Below are 23215 nucleotides of genomic sequence, written 5' to 3'. Positions count from 1 at the left end.
ACAGGTTCTGATGTGGTATTCTCCATCTAGTTCTCACTCTCCGTCATGTTCAGGTTACGCTATAACCCCTTCCACTTAAGAACCAGGAAGACCTCCACACTGGGCTGCTGTGTGCTCCAGGGCTACCCAGTTGAGAAAGCACAGAGTCTGTTTGAGGCTGAGCAGGTTTTCGGGGAGAATAAGAGAGACAGGGATTCAGTTTTGGGGGGAAGGGGATATAGAATAGGGGTTGAGGGGTTTGGAAGGGTGAGGGGGGCTGGCGCCAGCCCCTCTGAAGCACTCAGCATCCCCCCGCTTATGGGATGGCGGATGTGTCTGGGGGTATCCATGACAACACTGCTGCATGCCAGGGACATACCACGGCAACATGGCCAAGTAGAGTTGGTATCAGTGTGTGTGTGTGTGTGTGTGTGTGTGTGTGTGTGTGTGTGTGTGTGTGTGTGTGTGTGTGTGTGTGTGCAGATCCATTAAAGCCTACATATTTCTGTGACATTAATATTCATTCACTCACACAAGGAGCTGCTGCAGCCTCAATCAGTTTGCTGTTGGAGAGACATGCATCTCAGACACCTTTATTTCAGCCTTTGAGTCAGAGGCTCAACATGAATGTGTCCAGTGTATACATACTCTGAATATAAGTGAATATAAGCCAGTTTGTGTAGTTTGACACAGTTGCCAAGGAAAACGCCTTCTTGCTAATGGTTCAGCATGGCGCGCTTTTATGTTTGTACGACACAATATATTTTATGCTTTGCACAGACGGAGAGGTGCACCTTCACATTCACTCGGGTCATGAAGCACAGGTCAGGGCTCACTTACTGTGTAACAAACATGCACACACAGGAACACACACCCTCACGCACACAAACTTGCACAATCACACTCCTAGCTCTTGCACAGATCAAGCTGTGTTATAATAATCCCATCTGGGACGGCCTGGATTCTCACTCAGAAAGTACCACATAATGATGCTCTGATGAGTTCCTGTGTGTGTGTGTGTGTGTGTGTGTGTGTGTGTGTGTGTGTGTGTGTGTGTGTGTGTGTGTGTGTGTGTGTGTGTGTGTGTGTGTGTGTGTGTGTGTGTGTGTGTGTGTGAGAGAGAGAGAGAGAGAGAGAGAGAGAGAGTAAAAGAAGGGGACAGAGGAAGAATGGAAGGTGCCTTGTGTGTCATGGGTTATACTGTTTTATATTTTAAGCCCACATCTCTGCCCACACACATGCACAGCCACACACACACATAGTCAAACTCACATCCTGTGGGAGAGTATTTTTAACCCCAACTGCCTCTGCATTTGCTGAGGGGTTAAAGGGTGGAACAGTGAATCAAGTAAATAATTCACAATAGCTGAAACTCTTTCGATGTAACCTCGGAATGAATGGGGGAGGGAGACCAAAGAGACTTAGTTATGTAGTGGCACACTACAGTCCTGTCTAATCGTACTTACTGTTTTCTTTAACTGTACAAAGCACCATAAAACAAGTGGGTCAAACCGCAGAAACTGATAGGGCAGATATGACTCACATCCTCTAATAAAGTCTGATTTCATGCAGTGTCTCTATATAGATGTTTATCCATTGTGGACATATACGCATCTATCTACAACACTAAACATCATGCCTATACTGTGTTTTCAGGTTGGATGGAGACCTCATAGATTGTGACCCAGAAACAAACGGCATAATGACTGGAGTCTCCAGGCCAAAGATGTCAAGGATATTCAGCTGATCTCAGAGGTGACTACGCTCTCTCCTTTCAAGCATTACTGTTACCCTGCCCTCTTGTTATATGGGCTATATTTCACCATTTCCTTGCCATGGATCAGCAGTCTCTGCATTCGTCTTCTCAGAGAATTCTGTATGAAAGTGTCTGTAAGACATTTTGAGTGACATTGCTTCTGTCAAACGGCTGATTGAAGAAGACACGTAGAGAAATGCTGTGCTAATGAAATCATCTGACCCACATCCTTTAGTGCTATCCATTTCTCCAAAGACACAGAAAGGGCATTTATACAGGTAAACCATGACTGGTCCCTGAAGTGAAAAGGGGCTTTTTTCAGAAGGAAGGGGAACATCCATTATTTACTATACTGGGGTTGCTAGACACTTAGGAGATAATGCAGTGCTTCAAGCATACAAAACATAGAGCCTCCTCGGTGCTAGGGCGGCCATTGTTGTGTGTTTTGAACATGTCTGTTTCCATCCATACTGACAGATGAAAAAGAATATGTCTCCCCAAGGTTCAGAAGCATGGACAGAGATAGATAGAGAAAGAAGGAGAAGGGGAGAATCGGATGGCAGAGGCATGTGTTTGTGTGTGTGTCAGTCATATCTTTGTGCATGTCTGTGGAATTGTGCATGTGTGTCTATTTTTTGCCCCCGGTCTGTTTTTTTTGTTTTTGTTTTTTTGGGGGGGCGGGGGTCTGTATGTACAGTGGTTTGTGTCCAAACCTATCCAGCCCAAGATTATACAATGTAAATGAAGCAGTGCCGGCGTGTGTTTGAACCTGTACATGTGCATGCATGTGTATGCATCATGTTTCTCTGGCACAGTCTGTATAAATAGTCTCTTCCAGGCCTGAAAGGCTGAAAGGCATCAGTCAGGTCCTATTCTCTGCAGATCAGCAGCAGCAGCAGCAGCATCGGTTGCCTCCTCATTGAGAGTGGAGGCATCAGACTGTAGTCTACTGGGAGTAGTTAGCAGAAGGAGAGCAAGGTATACAACTCCTCCACCCTGTTATCAGACTTGGGGCAACACCAGGCACTACTTTGTGCCTTGTCAATTTCCCAAAGGACACCCTGACATGAAATCCTCTTTTGTGGATGACGGGAGACCCCTCCCAAAAATTCCTATATTTTTCCACATAAATGCACACTGAGGTGGAGAGCAAGACAACAATCCATGTTTGTAGATCTGCTCTGGAAGAATCTGGGTCAAAAATCTACTGGCAAATTACACTGAAGAAGGAGGATGTTTCCCATTTGGACTACACTGTGGGTCAAAACTATAAAATGTATGCCCTGGTTTGTAAAAAATCAAGGCCACACCAACGTTGCTCAGACATTGCTCATGTAAGCCATCTTACTAACAACACTTCAAAACACCTAGGACTGTTAATGCTCAATGCTACTGCATGTTTAAACCCTTAACACCGGACTTTTCCCGACAACGCAGTGTGCGTAATCAGCATGTGTCCTCTGCAGAATAAAAAGGCGACTTTCAACTTTAATATAAACACAGCAGGACAGCTGTCCACGACACTTTTCTCTCTCTCTCTCTCTCTCTCTCTCTCTCTCTCACACACACACACTCACACACACACACACACACACACACACACACTGCAGACACACCTGTCACCTGTCCAACAAGGTGCTGTTCAACCACAAACACCGCAGCTGCACTGCACATCGGTCGAAACTACAATGACTCCCTGCGCACACAACAATAACTAATTAAAGATAACCAAACCAATTTAGCTGCGCCATAAACCAACAAAACCAGCGAATGTGTAAGAAGTTCTACCTTTGAAGCGTGCATACGTCCGATGTTTTTTTCTTCATCAATTGATTATAATCCTTTTGTCCGTAAATATCCACAGAGTGAAGTGCGGCTCACGACTGTCAAACATCAAACAATCCTTCAAATCCCGCCAACTTTCAAACATTTTCCCTCTTTCGGGCTTCTTTTCTTACTCTGTGGTGTTTAGTTGACTGGCATCCAAAATGTTGTATTACTGCCACCTACAGTTTACTCTTAGTATCCATTCATCTTCATATACAACATTCCTTTTGTTGCTCTCCAAATTATTAGAAGCTTTATTTCAAACAGGTCCATATCACACATCATTCAGTATAAATAGTAAAAAAAGAAAGGACAATTCTATAACAACCTTCTTCTTTTTTTTTATCATTACCTGCTTTATTTTACGTAATTGTGTCATGAACTTTTCTCTTTCCTGTACAACCTTCATCCTCATGGCAGTGATCACAGTGACCCATTGAATTTTTTCCTAGGATCTGATGTGCACCATTAGGTTGTTGCATCCAATTCTCAGTCTGTTGTGCCAAAATACCAAAACCAAAACCAATTTGAGGCTGGCCCCCAAAACAAGGGTTAGGGTCTCCATAGACTAGAATTTTATCAACCCTTAAAATTCTGCTTAATTGAGGGCATGCTGCTCTGAGTGACAGGCGGGTTAGTGCATGCTTTGCACAAGCTGGTATTCACCAAAGTCTCAGCTCTACACATGCCCCTTATCTCTCCTCCCATTTTTGTACTGTAGCCTATTTACTGGGTGGAGTCTGGCAGAATAGCCCACTCTGAGCTTCAGAACCTCTCTTCAGAAAACTATGGATGACGTAACAGAGGCTATGTCCATCTTTAATCAGTCCTGCCTCCCACTGTCTTCTAGTTGCTTCTCTTCTTTTGTTTGTTGTTGGCAAGTTTGTGGTTTTGTTTTTGTTTTGTTTTTTTCAAAGTGGAGGTCTCCCCGAAGAAATTCAGCCAGATTTAAAAAAAATATCCATTGCTTCCATAAGAGGCCTTTCACATAGTTGTCTCTAAGTAGATGTACAGTAGAAGGCATGTGATGATTTCCATAGTTTTTATATAACGGTCTAAATAAGCAGAAACTAGAGAATTTTACAGATTTCAGATAATATCATACATGGATTCTGGTCTAACCTTTTGTTATAAGATATATTATTTGAATATGCAAATTGCATTGACAAAATTGTGGCTCTTGAGAGGTAAAATATAGTTTGTTATTTCCCTGTCTAGCCATGGCAAAACATCTGCTTTGACATGACTGACTAATGCAAGGCCAAAAATCCTGAAAATGACCAAACTCCAAAGAGCAATTGTTGGAGCTCTTTCATTTTACCTGATAAACTGGAACCTATAATCAGTCTGTCCAGATGGTGACTGTCAAATTATATTTGTCTGAAGTAAAATATCAGAGATACTGAGGAATATCAGTAAGGCCCTGGACCTGCATGTGCTTGTACAAACACACACACACACACACACACACACACACACACACACACACACACACACTGCGGACATCATATAGGCATTAAACTGCAGTGTCAGCAGAGAGGATGAGGAGGATGCACAGAGAGGCATATGTAGCTTTAACTAAGATCAGCTGCCACAGATAGACAGGCAGGCCAGGCAGACAGTGTGTGCCCTTGAGGTGCTCTGAGCAGGCAGGGTGGTGTGCTTGAGTTGTCTGAATCCACCTCCCTTCATCTTTTGGAGTTGGGCTGAGTTTGGCTCTTGATGGCCCAGGGACCCCCTGCCAACCCTGAACTGTTCTGTGCTGTCAGCCAAACATCAGAGAAATTTGTTGTAGAAGAAAGCCTGGCCAAAACAGTACTTCTGTACATTGTGAAAAAAAAAACTTAAGGGAGTTGCTGACTTATAGCAACTTGCAAGGGACGCATCTTCTTATAAGACATTTAAGTGTCAGACAAGATTTATCAGCAAAACACATTAAAACCTTTAGAAAACACCTTGGTTGAAGTCATGGGATCCCAAAATGACGTACCGCTGTGTCTTTGTTGTCTGATGCAGACAATGACACCATACACTGAAGATATAACTGAGTTAGTCAGGCATCCTTACTTTCTCAAATGACCCCAGCTGTTCTGTACAGCCTATACCTTCACCTTGGGCCTCAGAATACCTCCCATGCTTGTCAACGAGCTCTATAGTTTTGTGGTAATGTAATACCATAATGTCTGTCTGGAGGAAGGGAGTGTCAGGTATGGCGGGAGTAATGGAGGAAGGGCTGGAGGTGCAAGTAACCCAGGTTAGGTTGGGTGTAAAGGGGATCCGATAAGGCGTTCCCTGGACCCTACAGTCTCCCAGTCTCTTCTATGAGAGAATAATAAGCAGCTGTAACCCTGAGACACTCCCAGGCCTGTGTCCTCAGCTACAAAAACCTTCACCGGGCGTCTTATCAGGTTCTAAGGATATCATGTAAGACAATACATGTGAGAAGTGCAGGGGGAACAATGGGAGGAAAGTTCAGTGTGATATGAGGGGGACTAATGTCAGCAGCTATTGTTAAGGCCATTGTTGCCTTCAAGTACACTGGGAACTCACAACTTACTGAAGTCCTTTCATTCAAGGATCTTGCTTTGGGATGTGATGAAACTCCACAAGTGCAATCCCTCATGCTTCAGCATTGACAAACTGTGCACACAGAGGTTATGTGTTTGTTGTGAATGAAGTGTAACTAACAGCTCCCTGAAGGATATCAGTTTGCCCCGCTTAGTGGGGAATATGAAATTAAACTGTTATGTTGATTGTGTTGCTAATTAATAACAAACAAATAAGATCTGTGGAATGTCTGAATTGTTTTTAAAATGTTCATACTTTTTCATTTTTAGGTAAATGATCATCGTCCTGATCAACCAGAGGGGAGCTTCAAGAGGTCTGCACATCAATCTGGGAACTTCATATACAACACTTGGACTTGCACTGTTCTGTTTGTTGTTGTTGTTGTTTATTTCTCTCAATTGGTTAAAGAAGATTGTTGACCAAACTGTTTTACTGCTGCACAGTGACCTAAAATAGTAATCCCAACACCTCCTGCGACCTTAGGAATCTGTGTATATATATTCTAAATACAAAAATGAAAATATTCTGCACATTGAAACTTGTGTTTATTTCATGTAATTGATTGAGCCTAACAAGTATATCTTTTGACAGCTAAATAAAAGCATTTTCTTTTCCTTTAAGTGATGTTTTTAAGTGTGAGTTATTTCCTCCTTTCTGTGCAGTGCTTTGGCACCCCAGGTAAAGAACAATGTGCTTGACATAATTGGGTCCCATTTAGTTGTGAAAAGAGCGTGCATGCTGATAAAAGCTGGCAGCGTGATCAAAGCACCACACGTTCTGATCAAAATCGTACACCTGACACAGTTGTAGTTTATTCAGACAGACTTATGAAATGTGGAGGAAACAGCTTTCGAAGCCTCCCTGTTTAAAATCAGTTCCATTCCACTGTGTGCACTGCTCGGTGTGCTGCTGTGTATCTTTCAGATCCAGTGTATCTCTATGTGCAAAATATGAAACAACAATTAATATCTAGAATCTAGAGTGTTTTTCTGCACTTACACAATAACTTGAGGCTGCCTGTCAGGTTTGTGTTTTTGATAGACAAAGAGTACAATTTGACTTTTGTTTCCTACTCTCAAAGTTCCCTTATAATTCTGTTCACATTACAACAAGAAGGATCAAAAGTAGGAAGTAGTAACTTCTGACAAATTGTTTCATATGGGAAAGGATGCTCATTTTTCTCCCTTATATCCTTCATCACCCTCCATTCATCTATGTGCCTCTCCATTTTCCCATCTCCTTCCTAATCATATTAATTTTCTCTGTCTATCCCTACTTAACATTCATTTTCACTATTTTTCTCACGCTTAGCCCATCTTCATTTCCTTTACGGGCATCACTCTTCCCTTCTTTCCTACAAACCGTCTTTCAGTCCTGTCTGCCCCTCCCACCCCTACCTACTCCTCCCCCACTTTTACCCATTCTTTTGCCACCTTTCTCTCTCTTACGCTCCCTCTCTCTCCCTTGTCTTTCTCTCCCTCTCAGATGTCAGATCACAGTCTAGTCTTCCGCTTGCCCTGTCATCACATTTTTCACACAACCCCATCCCTTAATTGGGCCTGTATCATCATATCATATCATGTAGAATACCTGATCACAGCAAGAGATGAAAGATAGCCTCCACCTATCCCCTCACAGACAGACAGCCACTCACATACACTGTAGTTTCGTACAAACACACACACACACACACACACACACACACACACACACACACACACACACACACACACACACACACACACACACACACACACACACTCACACACACATCAGTGGTCGTATGGGACAGGAATCCAAGCTGATGGCTGTGTCTGTGTACATTTTTACACCTCATGTTTGCACCAAGTTGTCGATGTGATTGTTACAGTGTGACAGGTGAGATGGTGTGTATTCCAAGAGTGTCCAATGATGTTTGTATCAACTGCTGTTGGCTTTTGTGATGAGACAAAGGATGCCCTGGAGCCAGCAGTGTCACATCTACAGGTAACTAGCAAAATAAAGGAAACATCAACAAAAAAAAAAGTGTCTCAGGAGAACTAAAATAGCTCCAACTTGTCTTGGCATCAACTTGATGGATGAAACATGAAATCTGGCAATGCAATGCATCCAGTCATTCCTGCTGCTAGTGGGAATGTTCCACTTGAAAAATGTACAGTAACAATTATCTATTAAATTGCTGTGTGATATTGGTTTAAATTGTGCTCCTTACCTTCAAAGGCCACTTCCACCCAGATAAAATAAGTTACAACAGATAAGGTCAAAATGCTCCTACAGTATAAGCCAGAACCTCTGCTGACTAGAATATGGCGAGAGTATTTGCTTACAGGTCTTTCATGACGCAGCTGTACAATCTCAATTTCTTTTTTCCTAAGGTCTCAGATTCCCAGCAAATCAAATTTTGGGCTAATAAATTATATTAGCATTTTTTCATTTCCATCTCATTAAAACTTAATGATCGTGTCCTTTTGGACAATGTCTATGAAAGGGCAAATGTTTGCGCTACATACTTAAATACTGAAAGAATTATCATTGCACATACATAATCTTAATATACATTAAAATGCTTCGAAGTTTGTTGATTCATTATAAGATGAAGCTCAACATGCCTTTTTTATGTGTATTGCAATGTAGCAAAACAGTGTTTTCTTTTTACCTGTTCCATTTTACAAGTGAAAGTTGAATTCTGTACATTATCAACAAAACAACTTAATTACTACTGTATACGGCACATATACTGTGTCACACTGTGGTTCTGAGGTCACTGAGAAGGTCAAACTTGCACTGCACACAAATGCAGTTTGTTAAAGAGGGATTTTATGTTACTCTTTGAAGCAGAATGCAGTGTTCTTATTTTTTTTCTGTCTCCATCATAACAAAGCTGCTGGAGCCTTATTTTGAATAAACCATTTCTTTCATAAGTGCTGAAATGCTTCTCTTACTGTATATCCACAGGAGCAGTGGCCTCGATTTCTTTCCATGGAAGCACATCACACCATTACAAAGCCACTGTTTTCATGTTCACACAAGGACTTAGTTCTGAATCAGGACACAATATATAGATCACATGCCAGTTTTCTTTGAACTTTGTCAGTTTAAACAAACAGGCAACAAACTTACACACAGTAAAGACAGAGAAGTTTGTATAAATTAGGTCAAGCTTACATTGTTTTTTATTATGATTATTGATCAAAATGATCAATAATGGATTCTAGGCAGCTAGAAAATGTTAAGATCATGGTTTTGTTAAATTCTTAGTCATAGCCCAAAATAAGTTATAATCCTGTTTCTGTTTTCTCCTGACATGATAAGAATACTAATATGTTGTAATGAGCCTGCGTTCAAATATATGGCTGAATTCTCATGCAGATGCTGGGCTGAAATGGTTACACTGTACAGACACAGAAATACTTTATCAATTATAAGGAGAACGTTAACAGATGTAATTGTATTAAACTAGCTTGTGGAAGACTGTGTGGTGAAATCCAATAGAGACAGTCTCAAACATGTGAAGACATAGATCACAGTTTGAATAGCTCTTCCTGATATAATAACGCAGCTGTCTACATCTTTCAGAACAACTGAATTGAGCCAAGAGCATTTGGAAACCACAAAGATCTCAGGTGACTTTACGTGGCACTTACTGAGGATTGATCTCCTGAAGGCAGTAAAAAAATAAATGTAAGAATTCTACTATTGACGCGCAGCTTTGAAAATCTCTTTTCTACATCAAGGTGTTTTTTGGCCCATGAACATGACCTTGGTAGCTGCTGGCGAGGAAAAGTAAAGAATAAAACTTCTTAAACTCCATTATGTGATAGAACATTCTGGCTCCTTCTTTTGTCTCCCTCTCCGTTTTTTCCACTAGACAGCACAGTATTTTACTTTTATCTACAGATAGTAGGACTTTGTGTTATCTTATTTTGTTTGGGAGAAGATTCACAAGTACTATCCGCCCCATGATCCCAACAGGCGACAAGATACAGAACTCCAAGTCTGGAAACTTCACAGTGAGAAAAATGAGGTCTTACTGGAACTTCATTTGGTGTGTGTTAAACTCTCCGGTTATTCCCTCAGAAGATCTGGGAACCATAGTGGCTGCTGACTGCTGCTGTGCGGTGCAGTGCTGGAGGACTGTAAAATACAATACATGGATACACAGTTGGTGGAAGTGAAAGGGACTTTGCTGAGGAAGCAAAAGTTTCTGAATGAAATTTTCTTCACAAATAAACTGTTCTTTCTTTTTCATTATTTGCCTTTCAATCTGTATCTGATGTATTTGTCAAAAATCTGTGTGGATAACCGTGTGTGGTTCACAAGCTTTTATTTACCTAGCACTCTGTAGCCTATGCAGAAGGAAAAGATGACCATATGAAGTCATGTATGTATTGGTTAAAAATGAGGTAAAGATATCAACATGTAACCAATGGTGAGGATAGGAAAGATAGTCATATGTGATTTACAATTGTAACTAATGGTAAGGTTAGGGTGAGAAAGTCTCATGTGATTTTTGCTATTTTGAGATTTGTGTTGCTTTGATGAAATTAGCAATATGTGATTTGTTTTGCTATGTTGAGATTTGTGTTGAAACCTGTGAACTGATGAAATGATGGCTGCAAACCAGAGGGGGTAATAGGAGTTGTAGGGCAGCGGTTAGGGCGTGTTATGAAATTGAGACCTGGCTTGCGGACAGGTTGAGGCAGGCTGAGGAGAGGAGACCGTAAGGACAGTCATGATGGCAGTAGAGGAATGGGGAAGATTGACCAAATAAAGCAAGTGTCAGTGCAGTTGGATAAAAAGCAATCCAGCCGGAAGTAAGGCAGTGTGTGTTCGGAACCGGATGCAAGGATGACGATGGACAGACCCATCGCAAGAAGAAGGGGCCAATTGAAAAGAGACTTGTGCCCAGTGATTCGGTCCTGGGTGATCTCCACACTCTGTGCCATCAGGGTTGGCTGAGGCTGGTGGAGATCTCCTTCTGAGCTTGGTGTTGAATCTACCCCTTTGAGGTTCCCTTGGCCTGGTAAGAATCTAGCAGCCAAGTGCAGAGCACGCTCATTCCCCACAGAGGAAGCCTTAGCCTGGGGAACAGAGCCCTCTGAGCCCAGAACAGTGATCACCCACCTGCATCCACCTGGTGACGAACGAGCTGCTGAAGCCAGAGCCATTGTTCCTCTTTGGGTATTTTCAGCCCAGGTGAGGATTGATTTTCCTCAGCCAAAAGGCATCAAGCCCTCAGCCAGAAACCATCACCCCCTGGCCAGCCGGAGCCTGTATCTTACCCACGGACGTAATTTTAGGGGGGGACGCAGGGGACATGTCCCCCCCACTTTTTCAAAACGCCGTTTTTGTCCCCCGCTGTTTTTACCGTCCACAAACAATGTTACACTGTATTAACACTAGCACCGCCATTGCACACTATATACCTATAACCGCCATGAGTCGTTCATTGGACGAACTGTAATAAAGCGTTAATTAGTGCTGTATAGGTGTTACATTTGTCGTAGTCTTTTAACAGCTACTCTGGGCCATGAAGTAGGCTGCACCCCGCAGCCTCCGCGAGGCAGGGGGGGCGGGGGGGGGCATACCGTAGGAACCCCGCCCCCGCCTGTAAAGCCAGGTTTCCACCGTATAAACGACCTTTTTTTTCTCTCTCTCTCTTTTACGGCAACATCCATAGTCCTTAGTGATCTTTGTTTGATATGTCAGGTGGAGCTGCCTATCATACCGACGCAGGATTGCCCCCCCCCCCCCCCCCGCGTGCGCTCACGTCGGCGCTTTACATGAAGAGCACAGCGACTCTGTTTTTACACTAGTTTGCTCCTAAATACTGGCTTTATAAAACGAATTTCGTTTTCTTTTGATATCATATTGATATTTCCCCCCTGAATGTAGGCTACACCTCTTCTACAACCAGTCTGTCCAGTCTGGAAAATAATTTCTGCACCGTGCGTGTGTGAAGTGTGGACGTGAGTGTGCATCTGCGCAGCCTGCGCACGTGTACACACAGAGATACACATTAACACGCACGCACGCACGCACACACACACACAATCACACACACACACAGAGAGAGAGAGAGAGAGGGGGAGAGAGAGCGCATAAGCCCAATAATGCCGGCGCAAATCGGTGAATTCTCTGGTCGTCCAATGAACGAACGTGGCGGTTATAGGTAAAAATGAGAAAACATGATCGATATTTTTTTGTGTGAGTAATATTGATTGTATTTAACAAAACGGGGTGCTGCCCAACATCATTTTAGGAAAAGTCACAGACTGGTGGACTTCAATGTATTTTTTAAATAAAGTTATGCACAAATGAAAATCAAAGTCGTCCAATGAACGGCAGTTGGCGGTTCTAGTGTTCATAGTCACAGCCATAGTCATTGTTCAGTCATTGTTTTATGGTATCTGTGCATCCCTAGTAGAAAACTAAAAGAACTGCTAGAAAACTGTAAGAAACTGAAAGAGTTTGGGTTTTATTAAAAAATATGTCCCCCCCACTTCTAAAATCAAAATTTCGTCCATGATCTTACCCACTCTTACTCTGTTCCTGGGTGGGTTGGCTGCTCTATACTACCAGGGTTAGTGGCTTGAGGAAGTGGGATAGACGTCTGGATGTAGGCAATTTTCCTTGTCACCAGCTTAAACATTAGAATTAGAATGTTAGAACTTGAGAACAGACCCTTTAAATGGAGAGCTGGCCCAGTAGGAAGCCTGGTAAGGGGCTAAATACCAGGGATCTAACAATAACTTTGTCACCATTTACCCTAAATACTTTAGTTAAAGCAGAAGTAAGTGATATATTTGTGTTAATATAAGTCTTAAATAGTTATATCTTCCGACAGCAATCACTTACCTAGAGTGTTTGGTCTGAAACACGGGTCTCTCAGTCCCTCTGCTCTGCTCTGAGCCGAAGAGAAAACATTTATCGTATCCTACAGTTTTTATCCAATGAGGAGAGAGAACGGCATGCAGGGCTGTGTGTGCAGCCAAGGGACGCCGTGAATGTGGTGACGTAGCGACGAGGACTGTTATGGTGCGTTCAAGGAAACTCGTATTTTTCCGACCGTGAAGTGGTACCAGTTCGATCTGGTACGAGTTCACGGGTCAGAAGTTACGAGTGGCCGTTATAGTGACTTTCACCGGTAAACAGGTCGGAAAAACACGAGTGGGTTGCCTGGAACGCTACAAAGTCGTAAGTTGTGACTTGAAGCTGTAATTTACGATTTCAAAATCCTGCCTGGAACGCAGCATTAGCCAAAACCACCGGACCACTCACTTCTGCTTTAACTATCCATTAGTCAAGTTATTTACAAACATACCTTTTTTGTAGGTTATGTGTGTGTGTGTGTGTGTGTGTGTGTGTGTGTGTGTGTACCATCCATATATGCTATATGTCTTTTTTTCAAGTGGCTTTAGTGAGTCTTCTCATATGCCCCCTGGCAACTGCAGAAACACCCCCTGGTGTACATGTGTCCTTGGTTAGGATCACAGAGAGGCTCTCTGCATCTCATTGGCTCACGGAACAGGTAATATAGCCCAATAGTATCTCAGTGTGTCCTCTTAAGTTTGGGGAATGTTGGTGATCTGACGTCCTCTCCCTTTCCTCTATAATCATCACATCACATCACAACGGTCTGCAATCACACACTGCCGTGACATGCTGAGGTTGCCTTGTTGAAGCAAGGACAGAAGACATTGCCTGTGAGATGTTGTGTGAATGTGCGCTTGGTTGCGTGAGTGAGCGTGCATGTGTGTATGTCTTTGTCTTTGTGCCCAGTCGAGAGTGATTGATTTTGAAGTGTGGGATCTTGACAGAGTATTCGGCTATCCCAGGAGGCACGAGACCACAGGGCCGAAACAGAAGAGCAGCCTTCACTTTCTTCTAGCTCTCTCTTTCTCTCTCTCTCTCCCTCCCTCTCTTTCTGTCCATTCTCCCACCTCTGCCCTCTCCCATTCCCCACGGCCATCCCCCTTTCAATCTAACCCCTTTTCCTCCCTGCTATTTCAGATCCACCTCTCTGATGGGTTTATTGATATGTAACATGATATTTATTGCTGGCTAAAATGAGCCTCCGTCTTGCAGGTGGTGGGTGGGAATTCCTTATGTGGGTCAATAAGAGAAAGACATGCCTGGTGATTTGCTTTGAGGGAATTCACTGCTGCTGTAGCTTATACCTCTGAGATATGGTGTCAAACTACCATCCATAGGAAGAAATAAACAACAGATGTGTAAAATGGAAAGGTCTCAGAGAACATCACAGATTTTCAATATTGCTTAAATAGAATAGGCTATTTGCACTCTCTGCAATTTGTGCTCTTACCTACCCACTTACTGGTCAGGGCTATGTGTATTTACAATGTATAGGTTCTGTACAAGGACGGAAGTGAGGAAATAAAGAGGTCATGTTATGTAGCAAATGAACCCATATGTGCTACTTCTGCTCTTGTACCATATATTTGTGACAGCTTGAAAAATATCAGCGGTGAAAATATAGTGTTCAATTTACACCAACACATATGAGACTATCATGGCAACGGAAATACAAGTTAATCACATTTCATATTGATGCTTAAATTGCAGACATGTTCAGAAATATACTGTTTTCTATAATAAAAAGAAAATAACTCTGACACTTGTACCCAGGAGAGACCTGTTAGATCCTGGTGAACCAACTCAGTTCAGCTGTTCAAACTTCAGATTTAAATTCTTGAATTGTAGAACTGTGTAGTATCTTTAACCTGCTGGTTGTCACAAGGACTAAGGGTAACAAAACAGAGGCAGTGTTCTTCTCTGCTCCGCCATTAGTGATGTCGTGTCACCCACTCCTGGGGCTCCGGCTTTGTTTTCCCATCATGCCCTCACTGCCTGCTGGTTGGTTTAAACAAGCAGTATTCTTCTACAGCCTTTCAATTATTCCATGCCCCGCAGCAGCACCCTGCACCCTCCACATACACTGAGACGGCAGCTAAGAGAGTAGGAGGGATTGATTTGAATTTGGCATTTAATGGGTGTTTTGGTGTCCCTGCTTATTGGAACTGTCATTGGTTGGTTTTCAAACTCCTTTTGAATAGATCCTTTCTGCATTAGGAACAGTTCAGAGTAATGCACCCACGCAGAAGGTAAGGAGGAAGGTAAGCCTTGAAGGAAGACCTGAAGTCAACCAGGTTCTTTTTGTGACGTACCCCATGCTGTGAAAAAAACTTTACAATTAAAACAATCGGAGGATTAGAATAATCACAAATTAGCTACTGTAAAAATAAAAAAATGCAATCTCAAAATCCCCTATTATTTGTTTTTATTACCCTAATAGATTCTATAATTGTCAATTTCTCCACAAAGAAGTCACTACTTCCGTTGCTGTCTCGTTAGTCCATCTCTCCATGTGTCCCTCCTTGTCTCTGAATCCCATGGCAGCCAGACACGAGTCAAGTTCTCCTTTTGAAAGAGAGAGATAGAGGCTGAAACCCTGCAACCACAAAAGCAGGCCGTCTAGACAAGGCCCCACAGTCCTGACCCCAGTTAGACCCCTGTCCCCCCAGGGGCATATAATACCTTTGTTTCCATGTTGATAAATTCTACTTCCTGTCACACTAGCAGCACAACAAACACCGTGACATCGAAACTTTGAAACTTGGGACCACAGGCATGTACGTAGCAGTGAGTGATTCTGTGACTTTCAGAGAAGAAAATACAAATTAAGGCTATTCTTTACAAATAATGATGTGAAATTTTGAGAATTTTCTTTGTCATTAAAATAAATTAATCAACATACTGAACCACAAAGTAGCCTATAGGCCTACTGTTTTTATATTATATTGTATTTAGTTTTCCAAATGTTCTGGACAACTTTGCTGTAAGATTTGTTCATGTTGAAGAGTAAAGCAATCTTTGGATAAACGAGACTGAGTAGGTTTGTCTTGGTGTGGGTGACGTGAATATGCCTGGTGTTCTGTTGACTAAGGATCTTTGGTTCCCATAGACGCCTGTCTGGATTTTGCTTTGGGGGGTGCAGTCTGGTGATTTAGGCATAAATTATCATCCAGTCACAGGGCGTAAAAATTTACATACAGCCTTATACAAAGTACACAAGAGCAGGACACTTTTATTCAATGGCCCACAGGGGAACACGGTCTGCTGGCCTGAGACTCATCATCATCGTGTCTGTTTTAGCACATGGCCTGCGAATGGCTAGGTGTTATGCTAATTAGCTAGTATCTGCACATACTGTGCACTCTGCAGCCAGGAAAAGTGAAGTTTTGAAAGACAGGTTTGCAAACAATTTACGAATCACTAACACTAAAGGTGAGAATGTTTTTTTTTTTTAAAGAGTGGAGATATTTAGTAAATAAATCATCCACAACATGCCATCTTTAAAAATTTGTTCAAGTACTATTGTATCATCTACTATATCATATATATTGTTTATCAGCATCCTTTCCATGTGCTCTCACACTTTGGAAGCAAGGTATAGTATAGATGTATTAATTAAAAAAAAAAAAAAGTCCAATACATATACTGACACAGATGATGAGCCAAGAGAAGTTTATAATTACAAAGCCGTAGAGATCAAATGTATCAAATGCAACATATTTTTCAGATGTTTGTGTGTTTCTCTTATATTTTTCATGCTTGGTTTCAGTAATCTGCAATAATCTTAATCAATCAATAATCTCATAATAACAGACTGCCATGTTGCATTCTTAGCAGTGAGTGTCCTTTATTTCAAAACATTGTCTAGGAAACCCCCATACCATGTTCTCTGTCCTCCATTTTCTGCCATCAGTGCCCACCCTTGGCTTGGGTCTTAAATGTACACACTAAACACAGGGTCTTACTAGCTTTCTTCCAGTGTTCCTACAGGCTCCTTGTCCTCCCCTCTCCATCTTCTGCCTCCCCACAGAGAGTCATGAAGGGTCTGAGTCATCCTCAATTACAGTATGTATTTATAGACAGTAGAGTCAGGACCCAGGCCTTGTGTGTGTGCATGTGTGTGAGTGTTTGCATTTGGGTGGATGGGTGTTTCCAACTCACACTACCTAGAACTAAGACCTAGAGTCTGATGAGTCACCTCACTTGCTGCCACCAGGAGACCTGACGTCACCTGTCCTAAGAATGAGTTACTGCTGTGTGAGTGACCTCATTCTGATCCAGGTTTGAGAGTAAAAATGCCAGATATTGTCTATCATGTCGGGGCTTGAAGACACTGCCTCATTTTCTCGTTTTCTGAGTGCAGGTCAAGGAAAATATGTGACATTGCACTTTGTGACAACTTACATAGCAGTTGTTTCAGGAGCCGGGGACTGTGCACTAAAATTTTGCATTACAGATGTAAACTTGTTTTGTCTCTCATCTACATACATATACATACAATAGAAAAAGACGGCCACCGCACACTGATAAGACTCTGCTGATATACTTTATTAATGAACAACGCGTTTCGCTTTCAGCGTCGTCAGGTTCCATACATGTACATATATACATACATACACATAACCCCTTCATCCACTATCTGCAGTGGCTCATACAAGTGCACATGCACACACGCAAACACATATGCAACACACGCACACAGAGCTGAGGCCTTCATGTTGTCGATGTTCGAACATTTCAATTCAGAAGCCTATGAGACCTGCAGCTGCCTGTCTGGCCTGTTTGAATAGAGGGGGCCTTTTTTTTGGGTGGGAAGGTGCTGAATGCTTTCCCGATGAGAGATGAGGCATATTGAAAACTATATTAAATTACCCTGATTAACAATTTAGCCACGATCAGGATAGCCATGGGGGTGCTCTATGGGGAGGCCCAGAGACTATTCATCCCTAGAGCGCCAGGGTCGAAAGGTGCCCCAAGTTCACAGGCTCAGGCCCTTTGTTATGCTAACACCCTATCCCAAATCAGCTGCCTGCTCCATGGGCAGACACAAGCACTTCCCTGAGAGCTTTCAGGGAGTTGTCATTCCACTGTTCATCTTAAACCCCCACCCCTCCACCCCAACACACACGTAGACAATCCCTCTTTCCCAATTCTATGCACAATTCAACATTTTTTGGAAGTGGACAGGGGGTGGGAGAGTCGGGTCTGTGAGTCCTCGAGATGGACATTAAAAGTCAGCTTTTCATCTACACTGTTTGTCTTGGTGGGTAAAAAATATTAAATGCACAAAAATTATATGAAGATTTTTTTTTTTAATTGTAAAGAAATTGGGAGTAATTTTGTTTTTGTATCTTTGCAGGTGCTGCAGCAACAGTGATGAAAAAATAAACTCTAACTCAAATTATGAAATATCTCATAATGATACATCAACCTTTCAGTCTCAAGGGAGGGATGATCGATACACATTAACAAGTGAGTTGATAAGACATGTATTAGAGGTCAAGAGTCAAATGCTGGTCAAGCACCCTTGACTTAAGGTCAAAGTCTTTAGCGCAAACGTGCCATTGGTGCACAGACACATATGGGTCAAATCATGACTCAATAATGACAATGAATTCATTTGAATAAAATTTTTCACAACAATATGTAAAGTGAGACTTTTATTGTATTTTTTATACATTGTAAAACCAATCTTTTTTTTCTTCTTTTTTTTTTAGAATTTCTTATAATATAAATACATTTTAATTACAAGAAATAATACGTTATCTTAATGTGTTTAAGACATTTTAATTTATGATGTACTAAAAATGCATAACAGTTTTAGGAATAAAGCTTAAATGATGCACATACACACACTCATACTCTTTGTCACTGACATTAGGTGCAACATCAACAACAGCAGCAATGCACATACAGTACTGTACCACAGGAAACTGAATAAAATGTCTAAAAAAAAAAAAAACATGCAATATAATTATATACCACTGTTTGAAAGACATTGATTTTGTACAGCCATGGTCCTGAGTTGTAGGCGTGTATAACTGCCCTCGTCTCTCACTCACTACCGCTGAGCCAAAACCTCAACCAGGAGGGGAAGAAAAAAAATCCTCATCAATGCAAATTAGAGCCCACAACCTGGGGAGCCTTGCTTGACTCACCGGTTCTCCAAAAAGCCGAAATCACAGGCTTTCACTTCCAAATCTTGTTGTCATACACGACTACAGATGCTCCATATTAACACAGGATAGTCAGTCATATCCATGGATTAGTCTGCAGTCACTTAAAAAGCCGTCTCCACACTCAGGCTGCCACAAGAGAAAATAAGGACGCTTCTAATTCTGCCAGCATAATTGCCTGATTATAATGAGCCTCTCTCTCTCTCGCTCTCCCTCTAGCTCTGCCCTCATTTCTCAGTGTGTCTGTTGCTGTATGCACACACACACACACACATACACACACACACACACACACAGACTAATGTCTAATTCTGATATAAATCAGTCTTCAATTGAATAGGGAAAAACAATCTGCATTAATATCTTCTGCTGCTGCAATGGTGCTGTGCGGCGTTTGGTGAATCCTGGCATTTTCCCGTGACTTCACCACGCAGAGCAACAACAGAGCTCTTGAGCAAGAAATTCAACGCAGAATAAATAATAATATACAGTATAATGAGCTGAGCCAACATTCAACACAATAATTTACGTTGCAGACTTCAGACAACTCAACTCAAACGTAAGTCTACAGTCACATCCGTTTTTCATAAATTCTGAATGGCCCTCTCATACATCGTGATCACAAGAGTGCCAATGTTACAATGTCCTACATGGCACAAGTGAAAGGTGAAAACACACCCTTCAGCCACATTAACACTATTAACACTGGTAATGGGATTGCTGTATATACTTTGTGTATATCCAGTATATAAGGCCTGGTGTCTTTGGTTAGTTGAGTATTCTATATCCTTGAGGAATATTCTAACTATATTCAGGTTTTTCATCTAACAGATTTCATCTGATGGTTTAACAGTGAAAACACTGCAGCTTGATTATAATTTAATATTGAAAATTTCTTACTGAGTCAGCATCACCTACACAGCATCAAATTAATTACATTTCCATAACTCTTTTATATTCAAATGAGCATAGGATGGTATCATATGTATTGTGGCATATAATTTTCACTCCCCTCTTTTTTTTTTTAGATTTTGTGTTTTAATCACAACCTTAAATGTTATTGGTTTTTTAAAATCATTTTTATTATTGACTCTTAACCTGATCCCAAACCTACAGCTTCATGTGTCGAAGTACCCTGCACCATTTAACCCCAGTAATCACAATCATGACAGCTTTTAGGCATGTACACATTTAAAAAGGGATTTGAGACACAAAAGAAAAGGATGCAATATTGACATAATAAAATGTAAAAATACTAGAAATAAGTGGATAGCTCAGTTTTTAGTATAGAAATACTGACACATAATCTTACATTTCTGCAGCTGCCAAAAAAGAAACATTGTAAGCATATTACAGTATCTTTGCAAAATAAAACATCAGCAGCAGTTTATGTTGCAGACTGCAAAATATAAAAGACAAAAAACAAAACACGCACACTAACTTTTGGAGTAGTTGTTATTCTGTCTGCAATGTTTTCACTTTGGCTATAGCATACATTGCCTTGTTCCACCAGGATTTGTTCTTCCATCCCTCTAAAGCTGTCTAAGCCCAGACGCAGGTTAAATGAGCATGCCCACTCATGAATGCTGTTGCTTAATTACAATCCCTGATGGAAAAACCGCTGAAGGAGAAGCCTGAACATGGCCACGTGTTCAGATAGAAACAGATGCCTGTTTCTATTAAAAAAAGACAAAATGTATGTGTTCAAGTGTATATGAATGTCATTAATTGTAATGGATGTAATTTTTCCCAGCCTCTACACAAAAGACAAAGGCATTCTGCTTGTGCTTCAATTTAATTTACAGAAATTAGATTGAAATATTGAACTTGTTGAACTTGAAAGGCCTTGTTACTGTGTTGGATGCAAAAGCACTGCAGTATCTGAGAATGGGATCTAATGTCAACAGTGGTTTGGATTGACATTTACATACAGTATGTAGGAGGTATTTAAATATCAGCTGCAGTGAATATGGGAATAAATGAATGTTGAAAAAAATAATAATTCAGCCACTGTTCGCTCTAAGTGACAGAAACTAAAGTCTGTAAAAAGCATTTCGCTATCAGGTCAGTGAGTGAATAACAAATTAACACAAATCAACAATAATGGATGTAACGTAAAATTTGGCTTTTAACCACTAAGAGAGATGCATACTGTATGTTTGGACTTTGACTTTGTCCAGCTTTCATGAATACACAGAACTGTATCTGAGATTATCTAATTCAGAAATAGAGGCTCTGTATCTTGGATGTTTTTTTTTTTAAATCTGATTCCTATAAAACCTTCACTAAATTGTTGAACTGAATTTTACACCTTGAATTCTCATGGTGTATTTCTGCGGTTAACCAAATGTGTGCTCCGAATGCCACATTACTCTATTTAAGCGAAAAGCTCCTGGTTTCTGTAAAGGAACTCTATGCAACACATAAATTATTCAGTAGTATTTGCATTTGCATTGTAATTTGCATTCTTGTAGATTACAGAGAATGAAGAAGGAGGCGCTGCACCAGAGAATTACATTCTGAACCATTTTCAGTCTTACTGGTAAGGAGTTGACATGGATTTTTGTTCTATTTTCCTCCTCTGCTTCGAGGTATACTGCTGAGATCAGTGACACACATTTCAAACTGTTGTTTGATTAATAAAAGAAGGAAACGATGTATAATGCTCACCAACACTCACGCACAAAAAGCCCTGCCATTAAAAATGAATTGTGACATTCAACAATGAGTCTTTTTGATTGACTAGGCTGAGATTTCTTACTGTAATATTCTCATCATCTTTATTTATATTGTAAGGCTTGTGAGTTGAAACTCAAAAGAACCAGTAGGCACGGAGGAGATGTCATATGGATTAAACACTAGGAAGGGGTGTGAAACTCTCACAGTACACTGAAGATCCTGCCTATTATGTTTCATCTAAAAATATCAAGCTTGACTAAAAAGAACAGACAACACTGAATAAGAAAAGAATGAAAAAAACACAAGCTCCAAAGAGAATAGAGTTCAAACAGCAGCAGTGATAGTGCTGAGTGTGATATGGAATACAACGAGGAGAATGTACAGTATGAGACTCCCTTCAATTATAAATGAAAAGGAAATCAGTGTGAAATGTATGGAATAACCCAAATACAGAAATAATACATTGTCTCTCCAGAGCCACTTTTGTGAAATGATATTCTGAATTAAAATTTGAAAAGATTTTATGTGTCTCGATGAAATTATTTTCCTCATGTGAATTCCTCAATTTAGCTTAATTGCATTCATTGCTGACATCATCATTAGTAAACAGCAATCTTCATTGAGATACTCTCCCAGGCCTTGAAGGCAGAATGGTAATTTTTTTTAACAGGGGAAATGTGCAGGAGAGTAGATTGAGACAGCGTGGAAGCACACTCCTGCAGTGTGTGCGAGTGTCTATGTGCCATGTAGGGCTGGTACGATGCATCAAGGGGGTGGGGTAGGTATTCCTGCAAAAAGAGAGGAGGGCTTAGTCAACGTAAGCGCATGTGCAAATACAGCCTAGCCCTTACATACCCACATGTTGATGTACATGCCACTCTGTGTACACAGGTACAAACAAACAAAATGCACAGATCAATGTGTGTTTAAATGTTCAGTGGTTGCTCTTGTCCTGAGCCAAGCTGTAATCAGAATCTACACTCAGCCATTATGTTATAATTGTTATTTATTTTAATTTGTGTGATTGGATGACTGATGGTGTGACTAACTGTCACCTAAATAAAATGTGTCAAGAACAAAAACTCTGAAATAATGCTGAGAGCAAAACTTCTTTCACTGAATGAACCAAGAGAGTTATTCCACATCATGCCACTTAAGTCATTTAAATGAATTTTGTAAATTATTCCTCAGGATTGATTCCACCTTAGAGCACTATGAAAGAGATCAAGTCTCATTTAAAGTTATGGAGAGAAAAAAAAATCCAAGTTCTGCATTAAAAAATATTCAAGTAAACACATACAATTTAGCAATATACCAATAGCACACAGTAAAATTAAGTATTGAAAGTATTATT

The sequence above is a fragment of the Trachurus trachurus genome (genome assembly GCF_905171665.1).
Source record: "Trachurus trachurus genome assembly, chromosome: 9".
NCBI classification, from domain to species: Eukaryota; Metazoa; Chordata; class Actinopteri; order Carangiformes; family Carangidae; genus Trachurus; species Trachurus trachurus.
Note: the sequence above shows the minus strand (reverse complement) of the source record.